The sequence below is a fragment of the Plecotus auritus genome, assembly GCF_963455305.1.
Source record: "Plecotus auritus genome assembly, chromosome: 7".
Lineage (NCBI taxonomy): Eukaryota > Metazoa > Chordata > Mammalia > Chiroptera > Vespertilionidae > Plecotus > Plecotus auritus.
In genome coordinates, this window is record NC_137774.1 from 12380708 (window position 1) to 12403513 (window position 22806).

Genomic DNA, 22806 nt, shown 5'->3' on the forward strand with positions numbered 1-22806 from the left:
AGCAGCTGGCCTGTAGCTACAGGTGGCCAGAGATGTTTGAAGAGCCCTAATTCCCACAAGTCGGAAGACCTGCTGTTGCCATGAGTAAACTCCTAAGTATTCCATGCTCACACGTTTTTGTCCAAAGGCTATTTAGTTCTATGTCATCGCACTGGACTGACACAGGATTCGGGATCATGTGGGCTTGACAAGAGCAGAGCTGTAGGTCAAAATGAGTGGTAAGTTTGATTGTCTGCGTAAGAGGAAAGCAGGCTGGCCTGGCTGGTGCAGCTCAGCGGTTGAGTGTCAACCCAGGAACTAAAAGGTCACCAGTTCGATTCCTGGTCGGGACACATGCCTGGGCTGCAGGCAGGAGGCCACTGATAGATGATGTTTCTCTGTTGTCGATGTTTCTATCCCTCTCCCTTCCTCTCTCTCTAAAAATCAATAAAACCATATTTTTTTTTAAAAAGAGGGAAGCAGGCCGTTCTAAGGCTGCTGGCAGGCAGTTCAGAGTATTATTGGGATAGAAAACAGAGTCAAATTATCCTTCCATGTCATGGGACAGAAAGAAACGGGTCATTGCTCTTTTTTAAAATTAAATGTGGGTACTATCTGTTTGATTTGTGCTCTCTTTTTTAATAGTCTTATATTTATGTATCTTAAGAACACAAAATGACATAGCTCACAGAATTTAAATATCCAATAAAGAACTTTAAGGAGTTAAGACATGTAGAATCACTCTGAAGTACATCTAAAATGAATATATAATGTTGCATATCAGCTATAATTAAAAATAAATTTTAAAAAAGAGTTAAAATAAATGTATAAAATCATATCAGAGGACAAAAAGAGATGTTACAAAGATATTGTTATATTTTTCTCACACATATATTTGTTTAATTAGTCCTACTATCCATTAGTACTCATTGCCTCTTATTGTTCTTTTGTTTAAGTAGTAGCATTTATGGACCAGAAAAGTAATAGAGAATAGTATATAATTTCAAATAAGTACCTGTTTTCATATTTCTATGTTAAAATTGTGAAACAGCTACATTACACTGAGTGGTCAGATTATTACGATCTCTGAATGCATAATAATCTGGCCACTCAGTGTATATCCTATATAATAAAAGGATAATATGCAAATTGTCCCCTCGATCAGGAGTTCGACCAGCAGGCAGGCCGGCCAACTGTCCATGTCCCCTTCCCCTGGCCAGGCTGGCTGGACCCCACCTATGCACGAATTCATACACTGGGCCTCTACTACACACACACACACACACACACTGAGTGGCCATATTATTATGCGTTCAGAGATCATAATAATCTGGCCACTCAGTGTATATCTGGGGGTGTGTCTGGTATGGCTGTGTCCCAGATTGGCCCTCTGAAAGTCCGTCACAGTGCGTGAGGGGTTTCATTGCCTAATGAAACCCAGGGCTCCTGGCTCACTTCACAGAATTCAAATGATGTCACCAGGTCCACTCTGTCTCCGTCTGCTTCCTGGGCCCCCACCCACCCAGCCTGTGCTGACATGCTCCTCATCCAGCAGTCTTAGCCAGGAAAGCATATCCCCAGACAGGCCTGGGGGCGAGTCTCAGCCGGTGCCCTTGGGTCACATGCCTGTCCCTGCACTACTTGCTGTGTCTAAAGGGATGGCTAAGCCTGGGTCCTGCACTCACTGCAGCGAGGGAGGCTGGAGGGGGCCGCTCCCTCAAACACAAGTTGAGAGAGTGGAGACGTGGCTCTTACCAGAAGAGGGAATAGATGCTGTGCAGGCAAAAGCTTCCTCAGCTGTCCATTACTCCCTTGGCTGGGAGCCAAAGTGCATTCTGCTAAATTGTTTTTGGCCAGATCCCTGGAGCCAAACAAACATGCATCCATTTTATCACTTAACATATTATATCGAGACTAGAGGCCCGATGCACGAAATTCGTGCAAGGGGCTTGGCCCTTATAGCCCCGCATTCGTCCAGAAGGTCGTCCGGACAGTTGTTCAGCTGTTCAGTCTAATTAGCATATTAGCTCTTTATTATATAGGATTATCTACTGAGCTGTCTTTCGTACCGGTTGGTTGGACAGGGAGTTTCTCAAAGGCAGAGACCAGGTTTGATTCCTGCTTCTTCTCCAGCACTTGCCCTCAGCAGTCCTGGGACCCTACTTGCAGTTCACGTGTTTCCTGCACAATCACTTCCATCCTATGGCCTTTAAATCCACAGCTCCGGCACAGACCTGCTGCTGAGTCCAGGGCTGGCAATCCTGGTGTTTTTCTGGATGTTCTAACTTGGACATCCGACAGGCAGCTCAAACACTATCTGTTGAAAATTGAACTTGCCACCTTCATCCCTAAACATTCTCCTCCACTGCTCCCCTTCTCAGCAACAGCACCACCAGTTACTCAATTCACTACCTTCTCATCAGCCACAATCAGTCAATCCCCCAAGTGTTATTGATCCTGCCTCCCAGATACCTCTCAATCCCCTGTCCCTCCCCCCCTCACTACCCTACCTGCCCTGGCCTCAGAGTCCTGCACCAGGCCTCCCTCAGCCTGTCCTGCATCTGTAGCTATGCCCCAGCTCAAAGACCTTCCATGCTTCTCATCACCTCACCTTTACCTTCACCTTCACCTTCAAACCCATATCAGCAGTTTTGGTCCTGCAGGCTCTGGCCCCTGCTGCTCTGCCCAAGGAGAAAAACTTAAAGGTGAGACTACAGGTAGGATTTTCCAAGGAGCAAAGGTGAGGGAGGTATCTCTTTCCTTGAGGTTTTAAAAAATAAGAGAAAACTGCCTGAATGTGCTGGAAAATAAGGTGGTATGGCCTAGAGACAGGAGTGGGGGGGGGGGGGGGGGAGCAGTGAAGGCAGCCTGTGGACCAGTCTTTTTTTTTTTTAACATTCAGTATTATTTTATACTACAGGTCCAGTGCACAAAATTCGTGCAAGGGTAGGGTCCCTAGGCCTGGCTGGCAATCAGGGCCAATCTGTGGGGTGACTGGCAGGACGATGGGGGGAGGGGGGGGACTGGCACCTGCCTTGGCTGGCCTGGGGCCTGCGGGCTGGGGGCAGCTCCTGCATTGAGCGTCTGCCCCCCTGGTGGTCAGTGTGCATCATAGCAACCAGTTGTTCTGCCATTTGGTCGATTTGCATATTAGGCATTCGTTATATAGGATTAGTTTCAGGGGTACAGTGTAATGGTTAGACAACCATGTACTTTACCAAGTTATTCCTCCAATATGTTCAAGTACCTGCCTGGCACTATACATAGTTACTTCAGTATTATTGACTATATTCCCTATGCTGTACTTTATATCCCCATGACTATTTTGTATCTATCAATAAGTTTTTCTTATGCTCTTCACCTTTTTTACTCAGCCCCCCTAATAGCCCTCCTTCTGGCAACCATCAGTCTGCTCTCTGTATCTATGAGTCTGTTTCTTATTTGTTTGTTTTGTTCTTTAGATTCCACATATAAGTGAAATCACGTGTTATTTGTCTTTGTCTGACTTACTTAGCGCAGTACCCTTTATATTCATCTATGCTGTTGCAAATGGTAAGATTTTATTCCCTTTTATGGCCAACTAATATTCCGTTGTATATATGCGCCACTGCTTTTTTTGGATCTGTCTTAATGGTTACAATCCAGGGGATTGGCCCTGGGGAGAAGGGTGATACTGGGCCCTAAATGTGGGCTGCAGTTATCTCAATTGCCACCAGGTGGCAGGCCTGCCCATTTCTAACAGATGGGGACTCAGGCTGTTGGGAACTCAGATTGGCTGATGAATTTGTTTATTCATCATTTATTCATTCATGGCTTTTATTCCCCAAGCACTTTGGACTCCTAATATGTGCCAGCAGGCATTGTGCTGGGTGTGAGGAGAAAACAGAAACGGCCCTTAGCACAACTCTCTACTCAGCCGCCAGTCATACGCCCAGGCCAGGGTCCGTAACCACTGATCAATGTCTGCGGGGCAGGCCTGGCCTGGGCCTGTTCCCACGGCAGCCACGTGGGATGGTGCCCTTGCCCTCTGTTCTGGAGTGAGAGCCAGGTTTGGATCTTCTCCCACCCGGTCTCAGGTTGCCCACAGCAGGTCACAAGTGCAGCTGCATAGTAGTCCCTGGGGCTGAGGTTTTCTCTATCTCTGCTGCTCCTCCAAACAGGCCCAACCTCAAACCACCAGCCCCCACCCCCGCCCCCCTTTCCCTTTATTCTGGCAATCTGTCTCAGAAATGTTCATCCAGGGAGCAGAAAGTGGGCACCTGGTGCAGACCTGGGTCCCAGCTTGAGGTTGCTGTACCCCTCCTGCCTTCCTCAAGCCTTGCTCCTCCCCCTCCCCTTCCTCTGAGCTCCCAGTGCCAGTGTTCACCGCCTTGGCTGATAGAACCTCAGGAGGGCAGGTATGCCACCTTGCTCATCAAAGCCCCGGGACCTGGCACAGTGGCTGGAAGGTTGTAGGTCTCAACAAACGTGGCTGAAGCTCTCAGAGGAGGTGAGGGAAAGCAGCTCTGCAAAGGCTTCGAGGTCTGCAGGGGGAAGCCCCACGGAGCCACAGGAAGGAGGGAAGGGGAAGCTGGGTGCTAAGGACACACCTGAGAGTGTCCATACGCCCAAGTAACTGCCTTGGATTGAACCAGAGGACCCCGTGGACCCACCTCAACAAGGACCAGTCTGCTTCTTATGCACTGACTCCAGACCCAGCAGCGGGGCAGCACCTCCTGGGGTCCCTCTTTAGAAGGGCCCCCTAGATGGTTTCCTTGGCCAGCAGCCATGGAGCCCTAGCTCTGCCTTCCTTCCCTCTCGCCTCTCCTCCTGTCCCAGCTTCCCTGGCAACCAGGAGCACCTTCCCTCAACCCGGGCCGTGCCTTCTGACTCACAGTACAGCTGGCTGGAAAGCATCTGGCCATGACCATGGCCCTGGCAGCTGGCCCACTGGCCCTGCAAGAGGAGCACCCCTCCCTCAGTCCTTCCATGAAGTCCTCCATTAGGGTATGGCCATTGAAAACTTCCTCATACCAGCCCCATCTCTTCCAATAAAGGGGAACCCACCGCCAGTGCTCTGTGCCAGGTGGAGTAGGAGTCCCGATCTTATCAGCTCATCACATTCCAAACATTCCCCCTGAGTGGGGGAGGGGTGGCCAGAGAGGAGAGTGCTGCTTGACTTGGATATCCTGTGTCTCAATTTGCTTGTTTCTCCCTAGTTCAGACCCAGGCCACCGACTCAGTTTCCTCCATGGACCTCCCAGGCCCTTGCACCTTGGACTCATGTCTAAATCTCTACTCTTACCTTTTCTGGTCTGTTCTGTTCTTCTTTTCCCTCCGTTTTCTCTTTGCTCTCTGAGCCCTCTCCTCTCTGTCACCCCTAGAATTTGTGGTAGGAAGTGAGGGGACCAGGCCAGGGTTCTCGGCCAGGACTTTGTCTCTATTCTAGGCATCCAAGAACTCTGGGTTTGTTCTGCCCCCGGTTCGGCATCACCGTCCTGTGCATTGTGCACGAGTCCAGATTTGCCCTCTCTGGCCATGGGTTTCTCCCACCCCCTGGAGCCCTGAGGTCCTGGGGTCCAAGTCCTTGACCTCTAAGGCCCGCACAGACAGGTGGTCTGGGTCCTACCTGGAGAAAGTTTCCCAAAGCCTTCTTCTAAATGGCACAGGATGAGAAGTGAGGGCCAGCTCCTCCACCTGCCTCCCACCTCCATGAGCCCTGAGCCCCCTTCCTGTCTGGCTGAATGAGGGGCTGTCTGCCCACCTTCTTTACATAGAAACTGTGGATCTTGGGCCCAGTACTTGGACAAAGCTGTCTTTTTTTATTTATTTAATAAATCTTTATTGTTTAGATTATTACAATTGTTACTCTTTCCCCCCCCCCCATAGCTCCCCTCCACCTGGTTCCCATCCCACCCTCTGCCCTTAGCTCCCCTCCCCCCCCCGTCATCATCCATAGGTGTACGCTTTTTGTCCAGTCTCTTCCTGCATCCCCCACACCCCTTTCCCCCTGAGAATTGTCAGTCCACTCCCTTTCTATGCCCCTGATTCTATTATATTCACCAGTTTATTCTGTTCATCAGATTTTTTATTCACTTGATTTTTAGATTCACTTGATAGACATGTATTTGTTGTTCATAATTTTTATCTTTACCTTTTTCTTCTTCTTCCTCTTCTTAAAGAGTACCTTTCAGCATTTCATATAATACTGGTTTGGTGTTGATGAACTCCTTTAGCTTTTTCTTATCTGTGAAGCTCTTTATCTGCCCTTCAATTCTGAATGACAGCTTTGCTGGGTAGAGTAATCTTGGTTGTAGGTTCTTGCTATTCATCACTTTGAATATTTCTTGCCACTCCCGTCTGGCCTGCATAGTTTCTGTTGAGAAATCAGCTGACAATCGTATGGGTGCTCCCTTGTAGGTAATTAACTGTTTTGCTTTTGCTGCTTTTAATATTCTCTCTTTGTCTTTTGCTCTTGGCATTTTAATTATGATGTGTCTTGGTGTGGTCCTCTTTGGATTCCTTTTGTTTGGGGTTCTGTGCGCTGCCTGGACTTGTAAGTCTATTTCTTTCACCAGGTGGGGGAAGTTTTCAGTCATTATTTCTTCAAATAGGTTTTCAGTATCTTGCTCTCTCTCTTATTCTGGCACCCCCATAATTCGGATGTTGGTACGCTTGAGATTGTCCCAGAGGCTCCTTACACTATCTTCAAATTTTTGGATTCTTTTTTCTTTTTGCTTTTCTGGCTGAGTGTTTTTTGCTTCTTTGTATTTCAAATCTTTGACTTGATTCTTGCGATCCTCTAGTCTGCTGTTAGGTCTCTGTATAATATTTTTTATTTCAGTCAGTGTATGTTTAATTTCTAGTTGGTCCTTTTTCATATCCTCAAGGGTCTCGCTAAATTTATCGGCCTTTTCTAGGAAATTCTTGAAAAACCTTATAACTGTGGTTTTGAACTCTATATCCAGTCGTTTGCTTTCCTCCATTTCTTTCATTTGTGATCTGTTTCTTTGTCTCTGCATTTTTGCTGCATCCCTGAGTTGGTAGAGTAGCTTTGTGTGGTAGGTGTCCTATAGGGCACAGTGGCTCAGCCTCCCCAGTTACCTGAGGTAGACACTCTTGGTGCACGCCTTTGTGGACTGTGTGCTCAGCCTTGTAGTAGTTAAGTCTTGATTGTTGTTGGTATCACTGGGAGGAATTGACCTCCAGGCCAGTTGGCTGTGAGGATCAGCTGTGTCTACGCTGGGAGAACTTCTGTGCTGGAGACACTCTTATGAGACAAGACTTGCAAAATTGCAAAAGCCTCTGTGCTCAGCTTGGATGGGGCGGAGTTTCAGGGCGGAGCAGACAGCCTTGGTTTCCTGTCAGCCCTGCCCTATGAGGCCCCTGGGTCTCAGTGTCCCTCGGTAATCGCTGCAAGCACCTCTGAGAGAAAGCCGCCCTCGAGTTTCGCCCACTGCCAGGCAGTCCAGTTTCTCCCCAAATGAGTTGGGGTTCCCAGAAACTTGCCCGGAACTGGAGTTCAATGCAGTCGGGAGCTTCAGTCTCCCTGAAACTTGCCCGGAACTGGAGTTCAGTGCAGTCGGGAGCTTCAGTCTCCCTCCCGCTTTAGAAAGCCAGCCGCGCACTCAGCCGCCCGTGCACACAGCCGCCCATCCTCTCCGTGTGCGAGTCTCTGTACCTCAGCCTTTTGCAACTCCTCTGCGTCTCAGTGTGCTTTCCTCTTTTCTCCTAGTTGTAGAATTTCCACTCAGCCAGCTTTCCTGTGGTTCTGGATGGTGTCCATTTTGTCTTTTATTTGTAGTTTTGATATTGTTGTGCGAGGCAGCAGTTTAGGTGTTTACCTATGCCGCCATCTTTGTTTCTCTCCTGGACAAAGCTGTCTTGTTCCTAAAACACATATGTGCACATTGCTTTGCCCTCTGGCCACCTCCCAAATCCTGACCCTAGAGAGGTGGCTAAAGAAGGACTAGGCTCCAGGAAACGTGAGTTCTAATTCTGACTCAGCCGCTAACTTGCTGTGTGACCTGAAGTTAGTTATTATCCTGATCTGAGTCTCAGTGCCCCTAGGAAATGGCAGGAATAGACTGCTGGCCTCATGCTCCAGAGCCAAAGAGAACTGCCCACTGAGTCCCCAGACTAGACTGAAGTTTTGACCAGGTTTTGATGGAGGACGTGGAGAGGAATCATCAGGGAGGTGTCCCCCTTTGGAGACAAGTCTGTTTTGTCTTCTGAGTGAGGAGCAGGCCACCCCAGGGGTTCCCTTCGCCCCAGTGCTCCTCAGACCATTCTCTTATCAGAAAAGTGTGTCCAAAAAAAAAAAGTAGTACTATGAAGAGTAGACACACACACACACACACACACACACACACACACACACACACACACAGATTCAACATCCAGCTTAATGGTGAAATATGGAAAGCGTTCCTACTGAGATCAGGAACTGGACAGGGATCTCTCTATTACATCTGTCCAGCCCTACAATGGAAGCCCCAGACAGAGCACTAAGGCCAGAAAAAAACATGAGGAGAATTGTAAAGGAAGAAATAAAACTGTCAATATGGCATAAGGGTACACAGAGAAAATTTTAAAAAAGATATAAACTATTCGAACAAGTGAGTGGGTTTCCAGTACTAACCTTGTCTGGGCAGGGTGGGGTGGGTGGCAGTTAGGTGGGGTGGGTGGCAGTTAGGTAAGAGCATCTGTGTTTCCAGCCATGAGCGAGCTGTCAGCACACAGGTGACTTGGTGTGGCTATGTCAGCTGTGTCCATGTGTTATGCCATCTCATACCAACCTGGCTACTGGGATCCCCAGTAATAATATGAAATACTCGCCCTGACCAGTTTGACTCAGTGGATAGAACGTCGGCCCATGGACTAAAGGGTCCTGGGCTCGATTCTGGTCAAGGGCATGTACCTTGGTTGTGGGCTCAGTCCTCGGTAGGGGGTGTGCAGGAGGCAGCTGATTGATGTTTCTAACTCTCTATCCCTCTCCCTTCCTCTCTGTAAAATCAAGAAAATATATATTTTTTTAAAAATGAAATACATTTTAAAAAAATGAAATACTCAAGCCCCTGCAACTCAGATGATGGCTACATTGACCTTCAGTTTAAGAAAAGCCTCCTAAGGTCCCATATAAAGCCATGGTGCTTGCTACAGTGCTGTGTGTGTGTGTGTGTGTGTGTGTGTGTGTGTGTGTGTGTGTGTGTGTTTTGTTGTTAAATGTTTTTATTGCCCTAACCAGTTTGGCTCAGTGGATAGAGCGTCGGCCTGTGGACTGAAAGGTCCCAGGTTCGATTCCGGTCAAGGGCATGTACCTTGGTTGCGGGCACATCCCCAGTGGGAGGTGTGCAGGAGGCAGCTGATCGATGTTTCTCATCGATGTTTCTAGCTCTCTATCCCTCTCCCTTCCTCTCTGTAAAAAAATCAATAAAATATATTAAAAAATAAAATAAAATAAATAAATGTTTTTATTGATGTTTTAGAGAGAGAGAGAGAAACATGGACGAGAGAGAAACATCCATCAGCTTCCTCCAGCAGGCCCCCTACTGGGGGCTGAGCCTGCAACTCAGGCATGTGCCCTGACCAGAATCCAACTGTGACCTTTCTATATATGGGATGACGCTCAACCAACACTGCCCAGGGTTACAGTGCTGTCTTTGATTGGCACCTTTCTCATTATCATAGGTTCCCTCCCGCTGGCAGGTTACATCTGCAAAGGGTTCACCCTCAGCCATGAGACCCATGTCGTTGCTGCAGCTGCTGAGGGAGATATCTGCCATCAGAAGCTCATCATCCCGGACCAGGATTCTTGGGCCAGCAAGTGGGCCGCCAAACACCAGGAGCTGCATCATCCAGTTTAACCCAAGACCTGACAAGTACTTCATCCTGGGGCTTCCCACCGGAGCGCTGGTTGTGAGCCGAGTACTCTAAGAATGGAGACCTGTCCCTCAAATACGGGAAGACCTTCAACGTATTTGAGGAGTACTTCCTGGAGAGAGTCACCACTCTTTTATGTGGAACAGCTTCTTCTCGCACACTGACATCCGCCCAGAAAACACCCACCTTCTGGGGGGAATGCAGCTGACCCGCAGACTGAGAGCCACGCCTTTGAAGACAAGATTGAGGCTGCAGGTGGGATTGAGCTGTTTGTTGGAGGCATCGGCCCAGACCAGCCGTGGGCAAACTACGGCCCGCGGACCGGATCCGGCCCGTTCGGCTGTTCTATCCGGCCCGCGGAGCCGAAAGAGCGGAGGGTTCTCTTGCTCTCCCCTCCGCTCCTTTACTTTGAATTTATATTAGTTCACACAAACACTCCATCCATGCTTTTGTTCCGGCCCTCCGGTCCAGTTTAAGAACCCATTGTGGCCCTCGAGTCAAAAAGTTTGCCCACCCCTGGCCCAGACCCATTGCTTTCAATGAGCCGGGCTCCAGTCTGGTGTCCAGGGCCCGTGTGAAGGACACCATACTGGCCAATGCTAGGTTCTTTGATGGAGATCTCTCCAAGATGCCCATGATGGCCCTGGCATGGGCGCTGTCACGGATACGAGAGAGGTGACAATCCTTATCATAAGGATTACAAGGCTCCCAAGGTTTTTGCTCTGTACAAAGCCATCAAGGTGGGCGTGAACCATATGTGGACCGTGTCTACCTTCCAGGAGCATCCCCGCACCACGTTTGTGTGCGATGAGGATGCCACCCTGGAGCTGAAAGTGAAGGCTGTCAAGTACGGTCAGACCTCAGTTTTCAAAAGTCTCCCACCTCGAACAATTTGGTTCTCAACCTAGTGGCTCATGGGAAAAAATGTCTCGGTTGTCGAACAAAGCTTTGGTTTTTGAACCTGAAAACCCTTTCTTGCTGATACCTCAGCAGGATAAAAAGTGTCTCTCAGGAAACAAACAAAGGAGAGAATGCTTTTGTTGCTGGCAAAATCGACAATTAGCCCAATTTTAAAACATAAAGAGGCCATCAAGAGTGCTAATGTTGCTAAGGGCGTGAAAGTGCTCACAAAGCAACAATCACAGGCAGTTGAATAGGTAGAAATATTGTTGTTGACTCGGATAAACAAAAAGCAGGTAGCTGGTGATAGCATTTCGGAGGCAGTGATTATGGAAAATTCGGTTAAGGCTAGTAGGGGTGGATCGATAAATTTAAGAAGTGTTGATTTATAGATTAAACAGTACGTTAGACATGTACTGTATATAAGAAAGGTTAAAGCAGGGAATCATTTGGGGGGTCTGCAACAGATTAATTCAATTTACATTATTTCTAGTGGGAAGAAATGATTCAGTTTTCGAACCAATCGCTTCTCGAACAGCCTTCCCAAATGAATTTAGTTCGAGAACCAAGGTTCCACTGTATTTCAAAGGGAGCAGACCAGCCGCTCCTGTCCTGCCCATTGGCATCCTGGTGTTCCTGCCAGGATTTTACCACCTGCACGTCGCCTACTACGCATCCAAAAGTTACCAGGGTTGCTCCTACAATGAGTGACATTCCGGACCTTGATGACTAGCACTCACCTCAGCCCTGAGCTGCTGAGTCAGGTGGTTCTGAGCTCAACTTCAAGATGCTGAGCAGAAACTATGGCTAAGGGCAAAGGAATTCTGCGGTTTTCCTTCATTTCACAGAACAATGGCCAGATTTTATGAGTCCATCATCCTAAAGATGTTAACTGAGCTTACAATCAGCTAATTAGGGCATGCTCTGTTTTTCCTCTCCTGGCCCCAACAAAAAGCTGACAAGTTGTACCACGTGAGCACACACCATGGAAGAATAGCAATGTTAATTAGAAGTGCTGCACATTTCTTTTAAATAGTCTTTATTGTCAGTTTGTTCTTGTGACAAATGGAAGAATGCAGGATGTCAAATTTCTTATTACTAAGTAACTTACTTTGAAAATATCTAAGTATCTTGGCAAAAGCAAATAATATTGTAGATACATCTGTACTATTTTTTAAAATATATTTTATTGATATTTTACAGAGAGGAAGGGAGAGGGATAGAGAGTTAGAAACATCAATGAGAGAGAAACATCGATCAGCTGCCTCATGCACACCTTCCACTGGGGATGTGCCCGCAACCAAGGTACGTGCCCTTGACCGGAATCGAACCTGGGACCTTTCTTTTTTTTTTTTTTTTTTTTTTTTTTTTTTTTTTTAAATATATTTTATTGATTTTTTACAGAGAGGAAGGAAGAGGGATAGATAGTCAGAAACATCGATGAGAGAGAAACATCGATCAGTTGCCTCTTGCACACCTCCTACTGGGGATGTGCCCGCAACCAAGTTATATGCCCTTGACTGGAATCGAACCTGGGACCTTTCAGTCCGCAGGCTGACGCTCTATCCACTGAGCCAAACCGGTTTTGGCGAACCTGGGACCTTTCAGTCCCCAGGCTGACGCTCTATCCACTGAGCCAAACTGGTTTTGGCTCTGTACTATTTTTTACTTGCTTTCTTACTAAGAACAATCAGGAATTTTTTTTAAACCTCAAAGCAAGTTTTCAAACTCTGATCTGGTTCACCAATAGGTTGGGTACCATAACATTTGGGTAATTCTATCCTTTATAGATTAGGATGTTCTGTGTATCATGCCTTTAAGGACAAGATTTTTGGCTGGTTTGTTTTTTTTTTTAAGGAAAATGTAGATAAGTGGTTGTTATTTATAATTTATGACCACATTGTTAGCACCTTGGTTATGATGTCATTCTGCTGAAGATCAAAAGATTTGACCTGGATCCCTAGGGGACTAGACTGTCTTAGTTTGATTCTGTTCCCTAGCTTGCAAAGGGTGATTTATGTTCAAAAGAAAGTAAAATGTCCAAATATTTCTTTTAAAAAGAATAACTAAGTGAATTTAGCAAGGTCACTAGATAAAAGACCTGTATAAAAAATCAAGTGATCTTCAATATGCTACCAATGCACAATTAAGGAAAGGAATTAAAAAGACAACACCATTTATACACCATAAAAATATCAAATACCTACCTAGAAATAACTTGAACTTAAAAAAGTGCAAGATCACGCAATACACAGAAAACTACAAAACATTCTTGAGAGATAATTTTAAATACCTACATAATAAAGAGAATACACCATGTTCATGGATTGGGAGATTCAATATTGTAAAGATGTTAATCCTCCCCAAATCAACCTATAGATTCAATGCAATCCAAGTTAAAATTCTAGCAGGAACATGTGTGTGCATGTGAGTGGGTATGTGTGTGCACTGACAGGTTGACAAATTTACAAATTTTTCAAAATTTATAGTGACAATAGACAAATTCTAAAATTGATATGGAAATGCAAAAGACCAAGAATAGCCAAGACAGCCCTAGCTGGTTTGGCTCAGTGGATAGAGCGTCGGCCTGCGGACTGAAGGGTCCCAGGTTCGATTCCGGCCAAGGGCACATGCCTGGGGTTGCGGGCTCGATCCTCAGTAGGGGACGTGCAGGCGGCAGCCGATCAATGATTCTCTCTCATCATTGATGTTTCTAACTCTCTCTCCCTCTCCCTTTCTCTCTAAAATCAATAAATATATATATATATTTAAAAAAAAAAAAAAAAGAATAGCCAAGACACTCTTGAGGAAGAGCAAGGCTGGAGGATTTCTAGCTTTAGAGATTAAGACAGCGTAGTGTTCGTGCAAAGACAGACCGGAAGAACAAAATAGCCCTGAAACAGAGCCACACCAACATGGCTGCTTGATTTTTGACACCGATTATACTGCTGTGCTGCACTGGGAAAATAATTATTTTTTTCAATAAATGATGCCAGGTCATTTGGATATTCATACAGAAAATAGTTCTCTTGATTCCTACTTCATACCATACCAGAAATAAAATTCAGATAAATTTAGATCTAAATATAAATTACAAATGACTAGAAGAAAACAGAATATCTTCATGGCTTTGAGGTAGGCAAAGATTTCTTAAACAGAACTCAAAAAGTACTAACCATAAAGAAAACACACACATGATGAATTATTCTCCATTAGAATTAAGAACTTCTGGTCCTGGCCAGAGAGTTGAGTTGGTTAGAGCATGGTCCTGATACATCAAGGTTGTGGGTTCATCCCCGGTCAGGGCACATACAGAAGTCAACCAGTGAATGCATGGATAAGTGGAACAACAAATCCATGTTTCTCTCTCTGAACATCAATAATAATAATAATAAACAACAACTAAGAACTTCTGCTTTTCAAAAGTCACCATTACGAAAGTAAAAGGCGAGATACACAGTTGATAAAGGTATTTGCAATGCAAAGGGCTTGTATCCGGAATATATAAAGAACTTTACAGATCAATAGGATGGACAACCCAATAGAAAACAGAGGAAGGGCTTGAACAGGCACCTCACAAAGAAGGCTTTCCAAATGACCTGCAAACATATGGCAAAGTGTGTGATATCATCAGTCACCAAGGAAATGCAAAACCTGTAATGAGCTAAAATGAAAAAGACTGACACTACTAAACATTGGCAGGGATGTGAAGCATGTAGCACTCTTGTACCCAGCTGGTGGGAATGTAAGTTGGCACAACTTACTTCGGAAAACATCAACTAAAGCTGAACACATCCGATCCCCATGCCCCAGCAATCCCATGTCTGGGCATGTATCCAACAGGAAAGCAGACAGTATGCTCCTAAGACACACACAAGCACGCTCACCACAGCACAATTGTCAGCAGCCCCAAACTGAAAAAAACAGATGTCCATCAGCAGCAGAAGAGATAAATAAGGGGTGGTACATTCATATGTTGGTACAACGGGAAGGAGCAGACAGCAGCTACAAGAAACAACACAGATGAATCTGACAAACTTAACATTGAACATACGAAAGAATCTCATGCCCAGCTGGCATAGCCCAGTGGTTGAGTGTCTACCTATGAACCAGGAGGTCACGGTTCAATTCCCAGTCAGGGCACATGCCCGGGTTGCGGGCTCGATCCCCAATGTGGGGCATGCAGGAAGCAGTCGATCAATGATTCTCTTTCATCATTGATGTTTCTTTCTCTCTCCCTCTCCCCTCCTCTCTGAAATCAATAAAAATATTTTTTAAAAAGAAAGAGAATCTCACAAGCTCAACGTTGAACATACGAAAGAACACATATTGTATGATTCTGTTGACAGAAAGTCCAACAGCAGGAAAAACTACTCTATGGTGGTAGAAGTCAGGATGGTAGTTCTTTTTGGGAAAATAGAGATTGGGAGGAGGCACGGGGGGTGAGGGGGGTACTGGAGATACTGCTTTTTCTATCTGGGTCTGCTTACACAGATGTGTTCCTTTGGTGAAAACCCAACCACTTTTCTGTCTGTCTGTGGCACGTCAACAAAACATTCACGTTAAACGAAATAAGACGGTGGGCCAGACAGACAGACAGACAGACTCATTAACTTGCCCAGAGTCTCACAGCTCTTAAACAGGCCGTTAAAAGTCCCAGGTTCTTATTCCTGCTTTGTTCCTCACTCTGTAAGGCCCTTGGCGAGTCGTTTGCTCTCTGGGGACTCCGTGTTCCATCTAAGTGGAGTGGGAAGAAAAGACTCCCATTCATTCTGGGGAGCGGGAGAGCGCTCTACCTGGGTCTCTCTGGACATGAAATAAAGAGAAGTGTGGCTCTGGCTAGGAGCCCAGGGGCACTCTGGGTTTCAGGAGAGAGTTCCTGAAGAAAGATGTGAAACAGGGGCGGGGTGTGGAGAAGAGACGCACAGAGAGAGGGGGTCTGAGAAGCAACTGGATGGCAAGATGGCGGGCAACCAGGGTGAGATGAAAACCTGGCTGGGAGAGCACAGGGCCACTGCGGTGCTTGAGGATCCGCGGTATCTCACGTTCAGGAGGCCGCCTCCCTCCTGCATCACCCCCATCCCTCAGGAATGATCCTCCAGGCTCTCTGCATCGAGTGGATAGTGTTTAGGGAGGAATTGAAGGAAGGGGGGCTGCATTCCACACCTGGGCTGCCTGCAGGTGAGAGGCAGAGGCTAGGAGATTTCGGCAAAAGCTGGAATCACCCAGGGTTTGAATGCAAGAGGAGAAGGGGGAGCCTGGAATTTTGGAGAATTCAGGGTGCTGGGTGACCGACCCTTGGGTTTCATGTGAAATGAGCGGGAGATTAGACACGGTATAGGGCCACCTCTCTCCGTGAACTCCCTGGAGCCCCTTCTTGGGCTGGTGCAGGGCTGTGGAACCCCAGCCCCTCTCAGCCAGACACCAGACACGTGGCCAAAGGCCAAGGCTGCTGGAGGAGGCCGAGGAGACTCACCTCACTCATAGTCAAAGGCTGGAAGGAGACACTTTCTCAAGCTCCACTCCAGGCCTCTCCTGGGGCGGGGGGGGTGGGGAGGGGGGGGAAGACGCTGATCCCCAAAGAAACAAGTCAAATGCAGGTTGCTGGCCCCAGGGAGAGAGCTGGCCCTGAGGACCTGGGAGCTTGGAGAAGCCGAGACTGAAGGCCAGGGTCATCAGTCCCCCCCGCCCCCCCGCCCCCCACCACCCCGGCCACTGGGGGAGAGGGACATTTACCTGCAATATCGCATTTTCCCTCACAAATTGGAACCCCCAACCTCTGCTGTCTTTGCTGCTTCCCGTGGGCCCAGGGTGACGCAGGGGGACACTCTGTGGGATCTCACCTCTCAGGGAGTTGTCTGCAGCAGAACCCAGCCCATCGGTAGGAACACCGCGAGGGGCAGCGCTTCGGTCTCTCTGTTGCACAGATGGGCTCCCAGAGGCTCCATCACACACCCCGGTGCACAGCTGGGAAGCAGGTGGAGGAGGTGGGGGCTGCGGAGCAGAGGCGGTGCCCTGGGGGAGCTGGCAGGAGGGCAAGGAGCATGCTTTGCTCCCAGTGGTTAAGGAGGCTTCAGGTGTGGGGGTAAGGGGTCACCCGGGTGGACATAGCCGACAAGAGAGATAGGACCCTCTTCAACAAGGCCCGTCTCCAAATGGTACCTTCTTTAGCAAGCCATCCAGACGCCTTCATCTGAGAGGCTGTCCCCATCTTCATCCCCATCCCCCACCCTCCCTCAGCACAGGCCACCTTGAGCAGTGGGGTGGGAGGGGTTTGTTCTGCCTCTTCCCCACTTCATCCTGACTGACTTCTGAGCTGCAGGGGTGCTCTGCCCTCCTCAGTAGCCACACTTCCCGCCACACGCCCCATTCTAGGGTGGACCTGCCCTTGCTGCCCTGGCTGGGAACCCCTAAAGGTGTGGAAGGACCTGCCTCCTCCCCGGACCAGTCCCAGCCGGGGAAGCCCAGGTCTGGGAGAGGAGAGGCCATGACTGGGCAGACGGCCTATCCCTTAGCAGAGCCCTTTACATCCCCACCCACCCCCGCCCCCAGGCCTGGAGTCTCTTAGGCCAACTGCCCCTCCCCACATTCTATGAGCAGGAGGTAGGTGGGGCAGCTCCCCCGCTGTCCTCAGGGGCTGCTGTGGGGCAAGGGTGGCCTTGGGAGAAAGAGGAGCAGGTGTTTACCTGGTTGGGAGAGGCTTGGCTGAAGTGCAAGCTTAGCTACTTACACCACACCAAGAGGGAGAGAGATGCAGCTTGCTCCTAGGGCTAGGGGGAGTGTGTGGGGGGGGGGGGTGGGACTGGAAGGGACAGGGAAGGCCCATGGTCTGGGCTCTCACCCCTTCCTCCCTCCCCAACCCCAAACCCCTTCTGGGGGGAGAGCCAGCACCTGGATTCCTTCCTGCCCCAGCCTGTCTGTTCAGAGATGAAAGACAAGGAGAAGGGGGACAGAGAGACAGAGGGTGACAGGACGGGGCGGGGAGGGGGGGGACAGAAGTGAGGTGATGGAGGCAGAAGAGGGGGCAAGGGAGGAAGCTCCAGAAGGGCCTGGGGAGTGGGGCAGGCTGCCGATGTCCCGGCCCAGCTGGAGGGAGCTATGCAGGGCGGGTCCTGTGCATGGCCCAGATGGTATCTTAACTTTCTGGGGGCCGCCCCAGCCTCTCTGTGCCCGGGGTGGTTCTGGAGGGGGGGGCGGGGGTCTGAGGGTTGCTGTGCCTGGGACGCCCCGGACAGCATGCTCTGGGAAGTGGCTGCTTGTCTAGCAAGGGAATGACAGGCCCCGGGCAGAACCCCCACCCTGTCAAGCTCCTTGATTATTTTTTCCTGTCGGCTCTGCCTCCAGGGACAGCTTCCCGCCCAGGATGTAAGGCAGGCTGCAGCTTGTCTGACCCAGCCTGGCCCCGGGGGAGTCCAGCTCTTGGGGGGCTGGATAATCTGAGCCAGGGGAAGGCGGACAGGGGTGATTGCCCCCACCCCCAGCCTGGGAGCCTGGGAGGCCCCCTCCCCGCCCCCAGCTTCCCAGTCTCTCCTGGGAGAGCAGGCTTGAGCCTTTGGGATGCAGCCAGACTCCGGTTAGGCGGGTGGGCTGTGGGAGGGAGCCCAGGCAGCGGCTACTGTTCTGCAGGGCCCATCCCCCATGCAGGGGAGCCAGGCCCAGGGCCTGCTTGCCTGAGCGAGACAAGAGTAATGGACACAGCCAGGGCCTGACCCCAGGGCCTTGGCTCCAGGCCCAGTGCTAGGAACACAGTCCGTAAATATTTGGGGAGTGAATGGTACTCACCCCTCCGCACACAGCTCTTTCCTGCAGCCACAGAGGCTTGTGGTGGGATGGGGGGGTGGGGGGGGGAAGGAGGCCATGAAGTCCTTCACTCTGCTTCCGCGCTGGGATCAGCATCAAAGACCTCGGGGTCCAGCCCGCTGGGCCCTCGGCCAAGTCTGGCCACGGGAACACCACTTCTTCATTACTCAGGGCAGCACCACTGCAGCCCCCCCTTCCCCCCCCCCCCCCAGCGCCTCTAGTGTCAATGCAGCCCGGGGACCCCAAGCCTTGCCTTTTGGGCCTTCCGGGACCCCTTTACTTGGGAGGGGATGGAAACAAACCCTGTCTGGCTTTTGGGGAGTTAACAATGGCCCTCAACCTGCTCTTCTGTGCCCTCCCTGGAGCCCTGTCCACTGGCTGTCACCCTGTCTGAAAGGGCTCAGCTCTGGGTGGATCCCCCGAAACTCCTTGGGGGTTCCCTTCCCTGCCCCACCAGGAGCCTGCAGGGGACACGCAGCCCTCAACCTTCCCTGATTGTCCATTCTCCCACAGCCTCTGATCCAGACAACAAGGCTCTCTTTTGAAGGAAGTCTGAACAGCTCCCACTCCAGGAAGCTGGGAGTTTGAGGGGACCACCAGCGCGTGCTGCAGGGGGGTGGCTGAAGTGGCCTTCTGCGCCCACTCCTAGGGCCTTGGGAGAGGCCGTGGAGCCAGGAAGCTAGAGTCGGGGCTGGAAGAAGGCAGTGGGGCCCACTTTTCCAACCCCGCTCCCTGGTCTACAACTGGATAATCCACCTCCTTTCGTGAGAGTCCCTTGGGTCTCTGTCTTGTTGTGTAATATCAGGGCCAAGTTATCGAAATCCTCTGGGGCTCAGTTTCCTCAGCTCTAAAGTGGGAATAATAATGGCACCTACTTCACAGGATTGTTTTAAGGATCAGATGAGACGATACACGCAGGACACGTAGCATGGGAAAAAGCATAGAGTAAAGTACTCAACAAATGTGAACCATTATGACTAAGACATAAGACTTAAAGGCCAACTTCCCCAGGTCCTCTCAGCCCTGAACTCGGTGTGTTTCTCATGGACCGGGGGAGGAAGGATGTGTGGAAAATATGTACAGACTCCTGCTTCAACCTGCCTGGCCCTGATCAGGCCAACCTGCTCCCACCCACTGTTACCCTCCCCACTGGGTTCTCAAGGGCCCACAGGTCTAGTGCCACCCCCCCCCTCCAGCCTGGGCTGGCTGGTGCCCATCCCACTTCCAGGAAGAGGGACATAAACATAGTTCTGAAGGATGAAAGCCCCCAACATCCTCTCCGGAAGCACCAGGGTGGCCAGGGCTCCTGTCTGGGTCAGGGATAGAGGCTGGGAGTTCCTGGGCCTTAGGTCATGGAGCCCAGGGAGTAGGGGAAGCACCCCTTCCAGAAAATATGGAGAGAGGGGGCAGGGTGGTCCAGACCTCTGCCATCCCTGTCTGCACACCTAGTGGGTATGAAGTGATCTCCTTGTGGTTTTGATTTGCATCCCCCTGGTGACTAATGACGTTGATCATCTTTTCAAGGGCTCCTTGACCATTTGTATGTGTTCTTGGGAGAAATGTCTATTCAAATGCTTTTTTAACCACCTTGCTGCCACCGAGCTGCTAGGGTACCGTCCCCCCTTTCATTCTCCCCACTGCAGCCCGTCTTCCTTCCAAGTGCAGCTCGAGCCAGGCCCTTCCTCTGCTTGAACCTTCAATGGCTCCCCATGGCTTACAGCCAAACTTGCCAAATTACGCTCTGTGAAAAGAGTTTTGTGAGGGATCTGCAGATGGTTCTATGGTCAAACTATGGGCCAAATTTGGGGAAATACCGTTCTAATCCTCTCCAGGAGTTTGCCAATGCATGTTGGACCAGAGAAGTCCCAAAACCAACAATCCCCTCTGTAACCCAGCATTTCCCAAATGAATCTGACGATAAACCCACACCCCTCCCCTTGCATTTCCTTTTTCACAGCTTTATTGAGATATCATTCACATACCATACAACTCACTCATGTACAGTGTACAATTCTGTGGGTTTTAGTATATGCAGTTATGCAACCATTACTACAATCAATTTTAGGACATTTTTATCACCCCCCTCCCCAAAACCTATACCTGTTAGCTATCACTTCCAACCTGTGCCCCCTCATTTCTCTCTTTCAACCCAGGCAACTACTGATGGACTTTCTGTTTGTATTTGCCTGTCCTAGACATTTCACACAAATGGAATCATACTATATGCAGCCTCTTGTGAATGGGTTCTTCCATGGTTCACCCATATTGTAATGTGTATTCGTACTTTATTTCGTTTTATGCCCAAATCATAGTCTATTGTGCGAATCTGTACATTTTGTTCGCCCATTCACCAGTTAGTGGACATTTGGGTTGGTTTTACTTTTGAGCTATTATGAATAATGCTGCTATAAATATTCACGTCCAAGTTTCTGTGTGGTTATATGTTTTCATTCTTTTGGGTATACACCGGGGAGTGGAATTGCTGGGTCAAATGATAACTCTATGTTTAACGATTTGAGGAAATTCCAGACTATTTTTTGAAGCAATTGCATCATTTTACATTCCCACCGACAGTGAGTGAGGGCTTCAGTTTTTCCATGTCTTCACCAACACATATCTGAGATTTTGGTTCTAGCCATCTTTGTGGGTGTGAAGGGGTATCTCCCTGTGGTTCTGATTTGCACTTCCGTAATGATTAGTTGAACATTTTTCATGTGCTTATTGGCCATTTGTTTTTTTAATATATTTTTATTGATTTCAGGGAGGAAGGGAGAGGGAGAGAGAGATAGAAACATCAATGATGAGAGAGAATCATTGATTGGCTGCTTCCTGCATGCCCCACATTGGGGATGGAGCCCACAACCCAGGCATGTGCCCTTGACTGGAATTGAACCCAGGACCCTTCAGTCACAGGCCCACACTCTATGCACTGAGCCAAACCAGCTAGGGCACTTATTGGCCATTTGTATGTCTTCTTTGGAGAAATGTCTATTCAGATCCTTTGTCCATTTTTAAACTGGGTTGTTTGTCTTTTTTATTATTGAGTTGTAAGCGTTCTTTATATTTTTTGATGCAAATTCCTTATATGATATAGGACCTAGAAGTATTTTATTCTTTTCTATGGGTTATCTGTGAGCTTTTTTGAAGGTGTCTTTTGAAGCGCAAAAGTTTTAAATTTAGTGTTTTCATTCATTCATACTGCTATAAAAATTATAGCTTATAAACAACAGAAATGAATGTCTAACAGTTCTGGAGGCTGGAAGTCCAGGATCAAGGTGCCAACATGGTTGGGTGAGAGCCTTTTTCTGGGCTTCAGACTTCTTGTTCTAGCCTCACGTGACGAAGGGGCTAAGGAGTTCTGGGCCTTGTTTATAACAACACACATCCCAATCATGAGAACCTTGCCCTCATGACCCAATAACCTCCCAAAGCCATTACCTTGGGTATTAGAATTTGGGGTGGACACAAACATTCAGAACATAGCATCCAGCTTATCTATTTTTTCTTTTGTTGCTACGCTTTTAGTGTTATATCTAAGAATCCATTGCCAAATCCAAGTTCACGAAGAACCAGCCTTACGTTTTCTTCCAGGAATTGTATAGGTTTAGCACTTGTATTTAGATCCATTTTGAGTTTATTTTTGTGTATGATCTGAGGTAGGGATCCAACTTTATTTTTTTGGATGTGGATATTCAGTCCTCCCCCTCAGCTCCCCTGTATGTTTACAAAATATCCAGTAGCATCTCATGGAACACCCATTGGGAAATGCCAACTGACAAGATCATTCTAGCCTGGTCAAGGTCTTTCAGCATCTGCCCCCAACTTGCCTTTTCCCAATTTATCAGGACTGGCCTCTTGCTGTTTCTTAGACTTGCATTGTTCTGACGCCCCCACCCTCACCCTCACACCATCCATCTTTGCCAGATGAAATCCACTCTCCTCTAAGGAATCATAATAGCTTTCTGTGTACCAAACATTTTCCTAAGCACGCCGTTTGTATTATCTCATTTAATTCTTATATTAGCCACACGGTATGCACTCTAATTACCCCCATTTTACAGTTGAGGGAGTTGAAGTACAACACGGTTAAGTAACTTGCCCAAGGTTACACAGTTAGCAAGTAATGGAGGGAACATTTGAACCGAGGCCATCTGAGTCCATCTTAACAAAACACTACCCTCCCATCAACCTTTGCTTTTCACCACCGCTCCTGCTCACTGCTTCCTTGGTACCAAAATATATTTACTGAGCTCTGCCATGTGTTTC

At 48.5% G+C, this 22806-nt stretch overlaps 1 pseudogene across 1 annotated transcript; it reads left to right on the forward strand.

Moving 5' to 3' along the window:
• The first annotated feature begins 4967 nt into the window (after positions 1-4967).
• Positions 4968-11451, forward strand: LOC308254770 (glucosamine-6-phosphate deaminase 1-like; annotated as a pseudogene). The gene is made up of 4 exons: positions 4968-5049; positions 9667-10138; positions 10366-10692; positions 11384-11451. The product of its transcript is annotated as a glucosamine-6-phosphate deaminase 1-like (transcript).
• The last annotated feature ends 11355 nt before the right edge of the window (positions 11452-22806 follow it).